This window comes from Rhinopithecus roxellana, chromosome 18 (assembly GCF_007565055.1).
Source record: "Rhinopithecus roxellana isolate Shanxi Qingling chromosome 18, ASM756505v1, whole genome shotgun sequence".
Taxonomy (NCBI): domain Eukaryota; kingdom Metazoa; phylum Chordata; class Mammalia; order Primates; family Cercopithecidae; genus Rhinopithecus; species Rhinopithecus roxellana.
Genome location: NC_044566.1, coordinates 12,709,191 through 12,722,832, shown reverse-complemented (window position 1 = coordinate 12,722,832; position 13,642 = coordinate 12,709,191). Strand labels below are relative to the sequence as shown.

At 39.6% G+C, this 13,642-nt stretch overlaps 1 protein-coding gene across 1 annotated transcript in view; it reads left to right on the top strand.

Annotated features, from left to right (window-relative positions):
• Window positions 1-13,642, top strand: part of LOC115894618 (probable C-mannosyltransferase DPY19L1) — a 32,701-nt gene that overhangs the window by 8,451 nt on the left and 10,608 nt on the right. The window lies entirely within an intron of this gene.

Sequence of the window (13,642 nt, the reverse complement as noted above, 5' to 3'; positions counted from 1 at the left end):
ACATAAACAATATATATGCCATATATGGTTATGGAATATCTAATATATTGTTATGGAACAATATATTCCATTTGCTGTATGTATGTGTATATGTGTGTGTACTGAGATGTGTGAAGTCTTAACTTCTTACTATAGTTTTGGTGTAAAAAAAAGTCTGTAGACTACTGCTTAAGGTAGCATGAGGGAGCAGCTTTTACCTTAGAGCATTTGGCTCTTTCCAGATGGCTGACTCCGTTCTTCTTCCAATGTCAGTGGCTGTAGATTGTTTCAGCTCCTTCCAGTATATATTGTTTACGTAATATATAAGGGAAAAGACCACTCATTATCAAATGATATTAATAGCTCTTTACTAATGTTAAAAGAGAAGTATCTTCTATGTAATATTTAGAAGTATCTTCTGTACAGTGTTTAATATCTGACCTGATTTATTTTGTAGTTGAGCAGCATTCGTAAAACTAAAAGACTACTTTTTTAAGGCTTTTTATGTTTACTTTTCTTCTTATTTTTTTGCCAATTTATTATACTGTATATGTTTGAAGTATTTTACCTTGAGATTATCTTTAGAATTTTCTTCCTTGCTGCTTATTGATTCTTTGTAGTACAGAATTATGAGAATTGTATGTGATTTTCAATTCGGGATAAGGAGTTTGAATTTGCTATTAACCCATTATCTCCTTTCCTTTGGAAGTGTGGCATTTTCAGTTTAGTACCTCAAAGATGTGTTGAGTTTCTAGCCCACCGTTTGAGTATCTAGCAGTTACTTGATAAGCATTTGTCAAATGAGCAAGCTGTTAGAAGATCAGTGTAAAATATATTTGCATGTAGATTTAAGATACTTTGATGTTAATATTTCTGACTTAGGTCTAAGAAAATTATTTTGTTTAATTAGGGAGACAAAAATAAAAATGCATAATTAAAAGATGATGTGAAAGATTTTGTTTTTGAAACAAGACACGGGGAAGTAAGTTAAACCAAAAGACTATGGTAATGAGAAAAGGAGGCTGACTTGAGGGAAAGTGGGCCTGTGGGCTTGCATCCTAATGAGCCAGAGGGAGAGAAACTTGGTGGTGTCTGTTCATGTTGCTAAGTACTGCCCATCTGTCTATGGGTAGCTTCATTACATTTGGGGGATTAGATTTTAAATAAGAGAAGTTAGAATATGAAACATGGCATGTTTGCTAAGCTGCTAATCTACACTTATGCTACCTTTTTTTTTTTTAAAAAAAATGTAGTCTTGCTATATTGTTGCCCAGGCTGGAGTCCAGTGACTATTCACAGATGTGGTCATAGTGTACTACAGCCTCAAAGCACTGGCTTCAAGCAATCCTCCTGCCTCAGCCTCCCAAGTAGCTGGAACTACAAGTGCGTGCCACCATGCCTGGCTACTTTTTTAATTGAAAGAGGAATTTATAAATAATTGTTAAAGCATTCATATTTTCTTGTAATGCTTGTTATAACTGTTTTTTCAAAGGCAGAAGGCACAACATCTACTGAAGAGAATAGAAGTTTCTGGTTTCGGTTGAGGGGTTTTTGGTGGTTTTGGCCCTGACCTGACCTTTCTCAGTCTTTAACCCCTGTGGTGCCTGGTAGGCAGTTTTCTGTTTACATAAGAGATGCATAGTCAGTTGTTCAGTCAACACATACAGTTCATACCAAGTAGTTTCTTAAGACTGTTTGGGCTCTGAGAGCATGGGAGTCCGGCAGGGTGTGTGTGAATGGAAGATAGACAGGAAGGAAGGATAGAGTGCTTAGAACTCCAGAGGCAGAAGGAATTTGTTCTGCATGGAGGGGCTACTTCAGTGTGACCTTGTAGAATCAGAGGTATTTGGATAGGTGGAAACAAACCATGAGGATAAAAGCATACCAGGGAGAGGCAAAGGCCAAAATCTAGTGTGTGGAAAGCAGGTAATAAGCAGATCAGTTTTGCTGGGATGCATGTTCTTCAGGGAGTGTTGTGGAGGATTCAGATGGGAACAGTGGTTGTGCTGGATGATGACAGGCCTTGGTAACTGACTGGGTTGAAACCTATTCCAAAGCAAGTGAAGTAAATACAAAAATTGACCAGTATGAAAACAGGATTCAAGCTGAAGTATGATCTCTTGGAACACTTGACTCCCCAGTCCTCAAAGTCAAGCAGTGACTACTTCAGCACAGTGTTTGTCAAATTGCAGGGCATCACTTATTAGAGAGTTTTACAATTGATTCAGTGGGTTGAGCCCATTTCATTTTAGATGAAAAAAAAAATACTACAAAGTAGATAATATCATCTACCACACTAATAAGGATAGATACTATTTAGAGAAACTTCCATTTGCTATATATATATATATACACACACACACACATGCGCACACACACACGTGTGTGTGCTGAGTTGTGTAAAGTCTTCTTACTGTACTTTTGGTGTAAAAAAGTCTGTAGACTACTGCTTATGGTGGCTTGAGGGAGCAGCTTTTACCTTAGAGCATTTACGTCTTTCTAGATGACTGTCTCTGGTTCTTCTTCCAATGTCAATGGCTGTAACTTGTTTCAGCTCCACCCACTTGACTGCTTTATGCTTTAGCTGGCCCCTTCTGTGTTACCCAACTCTTGGACCCCATGGTGGTCTGCACTAGCAGCACATGTTGTTATTTTTCCAGATTTCCTTTTGCTGTTTGTGGACTTTTTTTTTTTTTTTTTTTTTGAGACGGAGTCTTTCTCTGTCACCCAGGCTGGAGTGCAGTGGCCAGATCTCAGCTCACTGCAAGCTCCACCTCCCGGGTTTACGCCATTCTCCTGCCTCAGCCTCCCGAGTAGCTGGGACTACAGGCGCCCGCCACCTCGCCGGCTAGTTTTTTGTATTTTTTTTTTTTTAGTAGAGACAGGGTTTCACCGTATTAGCCAGGATGGTCTTGATCTCCTGACCTCGTGATCCGCCCGTCTCGGCCTCCCAAAGTGCTGGGATTACAGGCTTGAGCCACCGCGCCCGGCCTTGTTTGTGGACTTTTTCTTAACCCGGAACCATCTCTTTAGCTCTATTCAAAGGCATCCTAAACTGAAGGTTCTTGCCACAGTTGATCCTGATGTATATTATTTTGAATAGAGACTCTTAACACTTCTTTTGTATCAGTGTTTTTCATTGCATTTTTGTATGTTTTTTGACCTGAAGTACATTTAGAGGTTTCAGATTACTAGTTAGTTCTTAATGTTTTCTTTCTTGATGGTTAGTCACCCTTGTAATTTTATGGGAGGGATAAAGCTGCAGACTTCTTAAAATATGGGTTAAAAATAAAGAGGAGGATATCTAAAGTTGTTTTTAGGTTTAAAAAAATAAATTGTATTATATACTGAGAAATAAAAGTTGAGATTTGTCTAGCAGATTAGAAATTTGCAGGCAGATTGACTGTGACATTTTAAATTCAGAAGTATATTTGTTTTGAAATAATATACATGTAAGTTTTTAGAAGCCAGGTAAGCCAGTCCGTTTCACCAGAAATGGAAGAAGGAAAAATAGAAAACAGCCAAATGGTGAATGGAGCCAGACTGCCAAGCTCTAACTTGAGGAGATGAAGTGAGATCTGTTTTGCAAACACAGCCTACTCATGGTATAATTCTTTTTCTGGAATTCTCAGTATTTTAGGTTTTTTTTTTTTTTAAATGCTCATTGTTAATTATTTTTTGAAGCTGTATTGATTTATACTTACTGTTATTTATTTCATAAGATACCCTGATATTTCTTAGCCACAGACTAACAGTTTCTAAAGGCCAGTTTCTTAAGACCCAGTGTGTGGAAATCTCTGTTCTGCCAGTAAGAAGGAGCATTGGTTGTTGGGCAGTTAGAACTTTCCCCATAGTTTCTTCTGGAGGAAATTTATGTATGCTTAAGGTTCTCTTATTTATAAATAGAAAAAACTTTTGTTTTTGGACTCTAAGGCACATATCAAGCAGGTGATACTAAAGCTTTTATTCTTTACTGTTTAGTGTGATTTTAGTAATATTTTGGAGTTCAGGGTTAGTTCAGTTATGGTGCATTGTTGAGGAAGAATAGATTGGATAGTATATTAAGCTGTTAAATATGTGTATATGTTTAACAGTTCTCTGGAAAAATGCATATGTATATAAAGTTTATTATAAATTTTACTGCTATGTAAGGATGAGTGCAAACAATAACAGGGTTTCTAAGGAGGAGTTTTTTTCTTTCTCTTTGGAAAAGGGTGCCAAAATACTCCGACTAGCTGAAATAAAAGAGGGAGTACAATACTGGGATACAGAGGCCTGGTGGAATCAGAGAATCATTGAAAAAAGTGCCTTTGTTTAAGGCTTATTCCTTTGTGGGTGTTAGATTTATTCCTACTGGCTGCCAGTTCTTCTTTGCCCGTTGCTGTCCTTCAGGCTTGCTTTCTTGGTTCCTTCCCATCCACCTCAGAATGCGTTTATCCCTTACCTTCTCTCTCACATGACAAAATTAAGACAAAACTTTATTTTCTTTTCCTTTTTTTTTTTTTTTTTTTTTTTTTTTTGAGACGAAGTCTTACTCTGTTGCCCAGGCTGGAGTGCGATGGTGTGATCTCGGCCCACTGCACTTTCTGCCTCCCGGGTTCAAGCAATTCTCTTGTCTGAGCCTCCTGAGTATCTGGGATTACAGGGGCGCACCATCACAGCCAGCTAATTTTTGTACCTTTTTTTTTTTTTAGTAGAGATGGGGTTTTACCATTTTGGTCAGGCTGGTCTCAAACTCCTGACCTCAGGTGATCCACCCACCTTGGCCTCCCAAAATGCTGGGATTACAGGCGTGAGCCACTGCTCCCAGCCAACAAAACTTTTTAATTGGACTTTCCTTGGGTCCCCTTGCTATCCCCATCTAGTCTCCCACCCCTTCCTCCTCTCCCCAGCAATGAGGCCCTAGTCCCATTCGCCTCTCCCACTACTCTGCTTGTGCAGTTGCTTACTTAGCAGCCCTGCCTTTGATTGCTTGATTTGTTTTGAATCTTAGGATGGTGAAATGATACATGAAACCACCCAGGGTTTTCACAGACCAGGGCTATGGCTGGCCAGAAAGGACTCTGGTGCTGTCTTTTTGAGCTTCGTTTTCTTTGTACCGTTCTTCCCTGATTACTGCTGCATCTGTCTTCAGAGTTCCTACTACTCTCTTTAAAACTGGAGCTGAAGGATAGACAAAAATTCTTTTGCCTAAGATAAGCAAAATATGGTAGAATTATAAAAGTACTTAGTTTATTTTTAGATCATATGTTAGAATCTTTGAGTTCTCTTCCATTCAGTATCCTATGCGAGGTTGCACCAAAAATACCCCATTAGGTTTTTAGACTCTTCAGCCTTTGATTCCTTTCTAGATCAAGCGCCCTCTGAGGAGGTCTTCTGGAGAAAACAGTGGGCAGTGAGTGTGGCTGATGAGTCATTCTGGGGCAAACAGAACAGTGCCCCTGCGGAGTGTCTCATTATTGACTGATAGCTGCCCAGTCACTGCTGCCTACTTGGACTTTTATTTATGGTACCTCATGCAATACTTTCATTGAACCTTTCCTTTTTTTTTTTTTTGATACGGAGTCTCGCTCTGTCGCCCAGGCTGGAGTACAGTGGCCGGATCTCAGCTCACAACAAACTCCGCCTCCCAGGTTCACGCCATTCTCCTGCCTCAGCCTCCCAAGCAGCTGGGACTACAGGCGCCCGCCACCTCACCCGGCTAGTTTTTGGTATTTTTTAGTAGAGACGGGGTTTCACCGTGTTAGCCAGGATGGTCTCGATCTCCTGACCTCGTGATCCGCCCACCTCGGCCTCCCAAAGTGCTGGGATTGCAGGCTTGAGCCACCGCGCCCGGCCGAAACTTTACTTTTAAATTATCCCTTCAGTTTATATTGAGGATCTTATAAGAAACAGTTGTGTGAAATTTCTTACTTTATTTTATGCATTGCTATCATATGAGTGTATTATCTATGACCCAGTAAATACATAACCAGTAAAAAAATACTTTTTTATGTGTAAAATGTTATGATTATGGAATCGTGTAAAATCTTTATATACATTTTTAAAGATTAGTAAAATGAATACTTATGTACCCATGACACAGATTAAAAAAATAAATAAATTATCAGAGCTTTCATACTCTTAACATTCCTTCTTAATGCATTCTCTCTCCTTCCCTCAACCCTCAGAGGAAATGGCATCCTAACTTTTGGACCAATGTTTTCCTTGTTTTTCTTTATGATTGTGCCACTCAAATGCATATCCTTAAATATGGTGTATCTAGTTTTGAAAAACTGAGTATCAGGCACAAACCTAGCTGCTTAAAGGAGAGGACACTATTGCCATTGTTAGATGAAAGTTCCCAGAAGAAGAGAGTTTCTGAGTCATGGTCTTTAGCTTCCCTGAGGGAACTTTCTGAGGCTGTCAGGAGTTCAGCTGAGCTAGGGGAGGGAGCTGAGCTGCCAGGTATTGGAGTGGCTGGTTAAACGGTCAAGCCAAAAGTGAGAGTTAAGCCTTTAATCATTTACTGTAATGGTGTGAGATGTGAGGACCAGGATATCTCACCCCCATCAAAAGGGAGCAAAAGGCTCCTGCAGTTTATGATTCTTGAGGTGGTGGGACAAAGGAGAAGGGCTCAGAGCCAAAGAGAGCAGACTCTGAGTCAGAGTGGGGAGTAGCCTCTTTAAGGAGCTGTTCTCCACCAGGCCTCAGCACAGAATGGGACCAGGAAATAAAGGTGCCTGGGCTAGGAAGGCAAATACAAGAAGAGGTTTATCACTCAGAAGTGGCTGAGTCGTTGACTGCAACTCCCCTGAGATAATACAGTACACTGGCTCTGCACCAAGCCTGGTGTGTGAAGGGCTTCTTTTCCCTGTGATGCCTGCCAGGCAAAGCCTTGCATATGGCCAGGCCTGAGAAATCCCATATACATTTTCAACCAGGAGCGTGATTCCTCAGGATATCAGTAGGCAAGGTCATCAGCTAGTCCTGGGATAAATGTGGGACTCAGTCGGTAGGGACATCTGGTAGAAATGTAGTGGCCAGGTACTGAATATCCAGCAGAAATATTATGAGGGGAAGAGCTGCTCCCTCTTTCTAAATTCACCACTGTTTACCCTGGCTCTATGGAGCATATCAAAGCAGAACAACTTCTGTGAGTGACATAAGTGTCTTTAACTGATGCCAGCAGTAAAGCATGTGGAGCCAAGATAAAATACAGATGAGAATCTGGTCCAGGCTCACACAAATAAAATGTAGAGATTTTGGGCGGCCACCTTCCATGGTTTGTGTACATCTGTCCTCTTGGCATCCCATTGAGATTTCCTTGACCACTCTCCCCTGTTGGATCTCCTGTGCCCTTATCCTGTTTGTTCCTATTTCTTGGTTTATTTTCTCACTTTGGTAGACCTCATCTTCTAGTAAGTAGGTCTTGAGAGTAGATAGCTGGGAAGTAAACATTTAGGAAACTTTGCATATTTGAAAATGTCTTTATTTGCTTCTGTTTTTGCTTCACTGTTTGGCCAAATACCGAACTCTAAACTTGAAAACATTGTTGGTTGCTGGCTGGGCGCGGTGGCTCACACCTGTAATCCCAGCACTTTTGGAGGCTGAGGTGGGCAGATCACGAGGTCAGGAAATTGAGACCATCTTGGCTAACACGGTGAAACCCCATCTCTACTAAAAAATACAAAAAATTAGCGGAGCATGGTGGCAGGCGCCTATAGTCCCAGCTACTTGGGAGGCTGAGGCAGGAGAATGGCTTGAACCCGGGAGGCGGAGCTTGCACTGAGCAGAGATCGCACCACTGCATTCCAGCCTGGACGACAGAGCGAGACTCCGTCTCAAGAAGGAAAAAAAAAAAAGAATGTTGATTGCTTCAGATGGTGCTATTCAGGTGTTCCTAAGTTACTCAGATTTCTAAACCTTTGTATGTGACCTATGCTTCCCCTTCCTCTCTCTGGAAGATTGTAGAATATCTTCTTTGTCTCTGTGGTTCTGAAATTTCAGAGCATTATGTCTCAGTGTAGATCTGCTTTCATGTGTTCTCTTGGACATTTGATGGGTTGTTTCAGTCATGTCTTTCGATTTCTGGGAATTTTCTTGAATTATTTCTTTACTTATTCCGTTTGTTTTCTGATTCAGAACTTTTATTGTTTGGATGTTCATAGTTCCCAGTCCTCTAATTTTCTTCCCCCCAACGCATTTTTAATTTATTTGGCTTTGTTCTACATTCTAGAACATTTTTATCAGCCTTATTTTTTCCTACCTTCTGCTGAGTTTCTATTTTTCATTATCATGCTTTTAATTTCCAAGAAGTTTCGTTTATTCTATAAACATTCCTTTTTAAAAAATAATATTTTATTTTTGTTTCATGGATTGAATAAATTTTCCCTCTGAGGGTATTAATGATGTTTTTACCCTCCCAGAATAACCTTGGCATCTTCTAGCTTGTGTGTGTGTGTGTGTGTGTGTGTGTGTGTGTGTGTGTGTGTGCGTGCGCGTGCTTTTGTTTTTGTTTTTTTGTTGTTTTTTTCCTTTTGTTTTTTTTTATTTTTTGAGTCAGAGTCTCACTCTGTTACCAGGCAGGAGTGCAATGGCATGATCTTGGCTCACTGCAACCTCCACCTCTGGGTTCAAGCAATTTTCTCTTGCCTCAGCCTCCCAAGTAGCTGGGACTACAGGCATATGCCACCACGCCTAGCCAGTTTTTGTACTTTTTAGTTGAGAGGGGCTTTCACCATGTTGGCCAGGATTGTCTTGATCTCTTGACCTGGTGATCTGCCCGCCTCAGCCTCCCAACGTGCCGGGATTCAGGCGTGAGCCACCGCGCCTGGCCTCGCTTGTTTTTTTAAGCATCTTCTTCACTTTCCATGTTAGGCGCTTTCCTTAGATGTCTGGCAAACTTAGGCTGTCATGGTTAAGGCTAGAAGACCAAAAAAAGCTATATAGAAGCTCTGAATTGTGGGTGGAATCTGTTAAGGTTGAGTTTTTATATAGTTTGAATAAATGATGTGAGCAGAACTCAGAGTGACTGCCAGTTCTTTGGTTTGCCTTTAGATGTAAAAGAAAATATAAAGTAACAGATATCTTTTAGGGTTGTAAAAGGGAGGTGCGGTGTTTTATTAGGTTAACTAAAATGGAAGATTATAGAAGATTTTTAAAGAAGTGATTGAATAGAGGGGAGAACACCTGAATGAGTTTAACAGACTGTCTTCTGTGTGAGAATGGAATAAGGTAGTGTTTGCAAAGGACCCAGAGGAATGCTTGCCTTTCAAAATATTTTTTGGTTGAATACATGAATTGATCATAAATAAAATATTGAAAGAAAAACTTAGCTTATGGTTACCATATATGAAAGGCACAATAGAAATATATTATCTATCACATAAGCTTTACTAGCATTTACCGATTTAGGAAGTATTTTTCCAGTGGACTCATTCTGAAGCTTTCCCTCTGCAGATTCCAGTTTTCCCTGAAGACTGTTTTTGGTTGGAGAAATTCAGTACATGTATAACACTTATGTGCGAGGCTCTAATCTAAACTCTTTGCAGTCAGAAACTCGTTTAATCCATATGGTTACCCCATGAAATAGGTAAACCACTTTATAGATGAGGAAACTGAGACACAAGGATATTAAATAACTTTGACAAGGTCACAGATTAACTTTGACAAGGTCATTGGCAGAGTAGGGATTTGAGTACCAACAGTGCCTCCAAAATGTGTCCTCCACTGTCTTTGAGAATACATTTTAAGTGTTCTTTCCACAGCAATTAAATTGTCTGCAGCTTTAGTTAATTTTTGTTTAAAGATTCTGCATAATGAAGAAAAAAGTGTTTATTCCATTTCCAAAGTGAGTGGTATTTATATTTCATAAAAAGTTTTACTTAAAATGTTTTAAAGATACATGACACTAAGAAGGATCTAGACTTTCTGTTCTATTTTCTGTTCACATGTTCCAGAATATTACTGTTCCGTAATAGTTCATTTCTGAAGGATTCTGAGGTCCCAGGATTTTTCTGTTCTTCAGCTGATATTTCTGTACGCATTGTTTTGGTTTGATAGGTGGAATTTTACTCTTTCTAGTATTGTCATTTTTCGGGATCCTCTTTTGCTCCGTTTGTGGCTGTCATACATGTAATTTTATAATTATTCTAATAGTTTCCTCAGTTAATTTTACTTAGAATCATTTATTGAACTAACTACACATTGGAGGGAAAGGTAACATACTGCGTGTTGGGGGGTGGATTCTTAAATCTCTGCTTTTGTGATTACACATTTCCCAAACTCCTCATCCTCCAGGTAAGGTGACTGTAACTCCGTACCTTCGCATGGTCTGGTAGTTTGTAGTTGGTAATTTCAGTATGGAAAGTTTCTCTTTTTTTTGGAAGGTTTTTCTTTAATGGTTTTCAAGCCAAGGTTAAAATATACTGTATTATTTCTTTTGGTGGTGACTACGAACATCTGTTTTAATGTTATCTGGAACATTTTTATGATTTGTTCCTTATAAGTATTTTTTTGGCAAATATCAAGAGATCTCCAAATAAGTTAATTGAACAACTTTCTTTCTATTAATGTGTCCTACAATGGGTATGTTACTTATTAGTATGTTTTTAAACTGAATTTTCACTGCTTTGTATATATATGCATATCTTTTGGCATTATTCAACTTTTTCTAATCAAGTACATCAGTGGTCCCTTGCCCCATCTGTCTTCCCAACCCCATCGATCCCTTTGTCTGGGGAAAGCCACTTTCAGATCTTTGAAACCTCAGCAATTCTAATATGTAAAACCATGGTCCACAGTTAACATTATTATGATTAAAAATATTGCTTACTGCTGAATTAAGTAGTATAAATAATTATTTGGTAACTTAAAATTTTTCCTGTGGTTAATTATTGCTAATATTTTGTTTTCCTTGGTGTTCTGTATGCTGATTAATTCCTCTCCAGATCTACAATGAACTGTAAACACTTATTTTATACTTTGTCAAATGTATAAAATCCATTATTTCATTTCTTCCATTCCTATCCCCTGGGGCCTCCCTCCTGGAGCTTCTGTCTCTGGTTCCATCTTAGACCTATCCTTCCCTGGGCTTCCGTATAGCGATTCCCTGGGAGTTTTGTTCACCATCATCCTGAGAATTCCCCTTTCCTGTCTTGCTTTGGATTCATTGTGTTTTGGATCCCAAGTTGGTCTCTTTCAGGTCTGTTTCATCCTTTTGAGGATCATATCCTCGGGTAATTTCCAAGAGAGTCACAGAGATAATTTTAAAATACATTTGTTTGGCATGTTTGAATATTTCCTTTTTATTTTTATACTTAATTACTGGTTTGCCTGGTTGTTGATTTTAATTTTTCCTCAGACTTTTAAAGGCTTTGTTCGACTGTCTTCTAAGATGGAGTGTAGCTTTCAAAAGTCTGTTGCTATTCTGTCGTTAGTTCCTTTTGTGTGTGGCTAGTTTTTTTCCTCTGGCAGCTTTTGGGTTCATCTTTCTCTCTGTAGTCCCCTAAAAGGTCACGATATGGCAGGTATTATTTCATCCTTCTCATCGCATACTTTGTGTGCTCTATCTGGGCATTTATATTCTTCACTTTGGAGGACAACTTTTTTTAGTATTATTTCCGTAGTGACTTTCTTATCTCCATTTTTTTTTTTTTTCCTGTTTTCTTGAAAGTTATTGATTGGATATTGGACTTCTTGAAGTCTAATTTTCTCAGGGTTTTTCTCCTTTAGTTTATTTTTACATTTTATTGTCATTTCTGTTAGATTTCCAACTTAAAGAATCTTGAGTTTGAAAATTTCTCTGCCTGTTGCATTGTCTTTGTTACCTCTTGGTCCCCCTTCAATTTGTGTTAGTTTCTATTTTTCAAATTGGAAGTTTCCATCCCCACAGCCTGGTGATTCCTAGCTTGACTTTGTATCTAAGGATGAGGAGCTGATTAGAAGGTTGCGAAGTAGATGGGTCTTAACTGACTAGTGGCTTTTATTACAGCATGATCAGAGTGGAAACTGCTTTGTTTCGGGAGACCCAGGCTCCTTTCATCTTGTTGCTTTTTCTTTTTTTTTTTTTTTTTTCTTTTTTCTTTTTTATTATACTTTAAGTTCTAGGGTACATGTGCATAACGTGCAGGTTTGTTACATATGTATATTTGTGCCATGTTGGTGTGCTGCACCCATCAACTCATCAGCCCTCATCAATTCATCATTTATATCATGTATAACTCCCCAATGCAATCCCTCCTCCCTCCCCCCTCCCCATGATAGGCTCCAGTGTGTGATGTTCCCCTTCCCGAGTCCAAGTGATCTCATTTTTCAGGTTTTTCATTTACCAACCTCAGCTGCCTCTGCCTGTGGCCGGAGTCCGGGAGGCATGTCTGATTCTTCACCTCAGTGCAGAAGTGACACCCAGTGCCAGTGACTCCTCCTCCCCCTCACCCCTGCTCATATGCAAACGCTTATGCATGAGGGCTGAGCACACACCCACTGAGGCAGGGTCAGTGTTCCCTTTTCCTCACTTCCATCCCCTCTCTGGCAAGGAGGTCACTTTTTGAAGAGAAAAATGATCTTTTTCATGAACTTCTCTGCATTTAATGAGGGCTGCCCAGAGTCCCTGGGTCCCCTTTGATCTGTTCCTGATCTCCTCCCCCTTTTTTGAATATTTACCCTTGTCTCTACCCAGTTCTCCATTGTTTCTGAGCTTTTGTGAGAAAAGCCTGGACGTCCTTTTGTAGACAAAAGTAGTCAGCAGAAAATGCCTTTTCTTCCACATAAGGAACCAGCTAGTCAGAGGACAATACCTTCATCTTCCGATTTTCTGTTCTCGGTTATCTTCTTTGGTCTTTGGAGGTTCAGAGTTTTTCTTTGATACCTGAGAATTTTTTTTAAGCTGCTTTATTTCTAGATATGTTCCAGAAGCCCTAAGGGCCTGGAAGATTAGTCTGTATGTCAAAGCCCTTTTTAATTTTGCTTGATGTACCACTTTACATCTGAAGTGAGCAGTCATCATTAACACAGTTAATCTTCCTACCGTCTCTTCCCATGATCCAACCAAGTTACCTATGAAGTGCTCAGTATTCTTAGGCTCTGTAGCAGAATGGAAGAGCGTTTTGTATTAATTTTCCACTCTTCCACTGCCCTCCACCTGTTTTAAGGAAAGGTTGAATTTCTTTAATTTCATGCCAGTTTTGCTTCCATTTTTTGCATATTTTCTTATTCTTTATTTTCAAAAAATCAAGCATTTACTGCTTATACAGGCTGGATTTTTGGCTAAAAACATATCTTAAATAGACTGTGAATTCTACCATGTCAAGCTTTTCTAGCTACAGTTTTTTTTTTTTTTTTTTTTTTTTGAGACAGAGTCTTACTCTGTCTCCCAGGCTGGAGTGCCGTGGCACGATCTCAGCTCACTGCAAGCTCCGCCTCCCGGGTTCATGCCATTCTCCTGCCTCAGCCTCCTGAGTAGCTGGGACTACAGGTGCCTGCCACCTGGCCCGACCTTTTTTTTTTTTTTTTTTTTGTATTTTTAGTAGAGACAGGGTTTCACTGTGTTAGCCGGGATGATCTCAATCTCCTGACCTTGTGATCCACCCGCCTTGGCCTCCCAAAGTGCTGGGGTTACAGGCGTGAGCCACCGTACCTGGCCTTTTGTTTGTTTGTTTGTTTGTTTGTTTGTTTGTTTTTT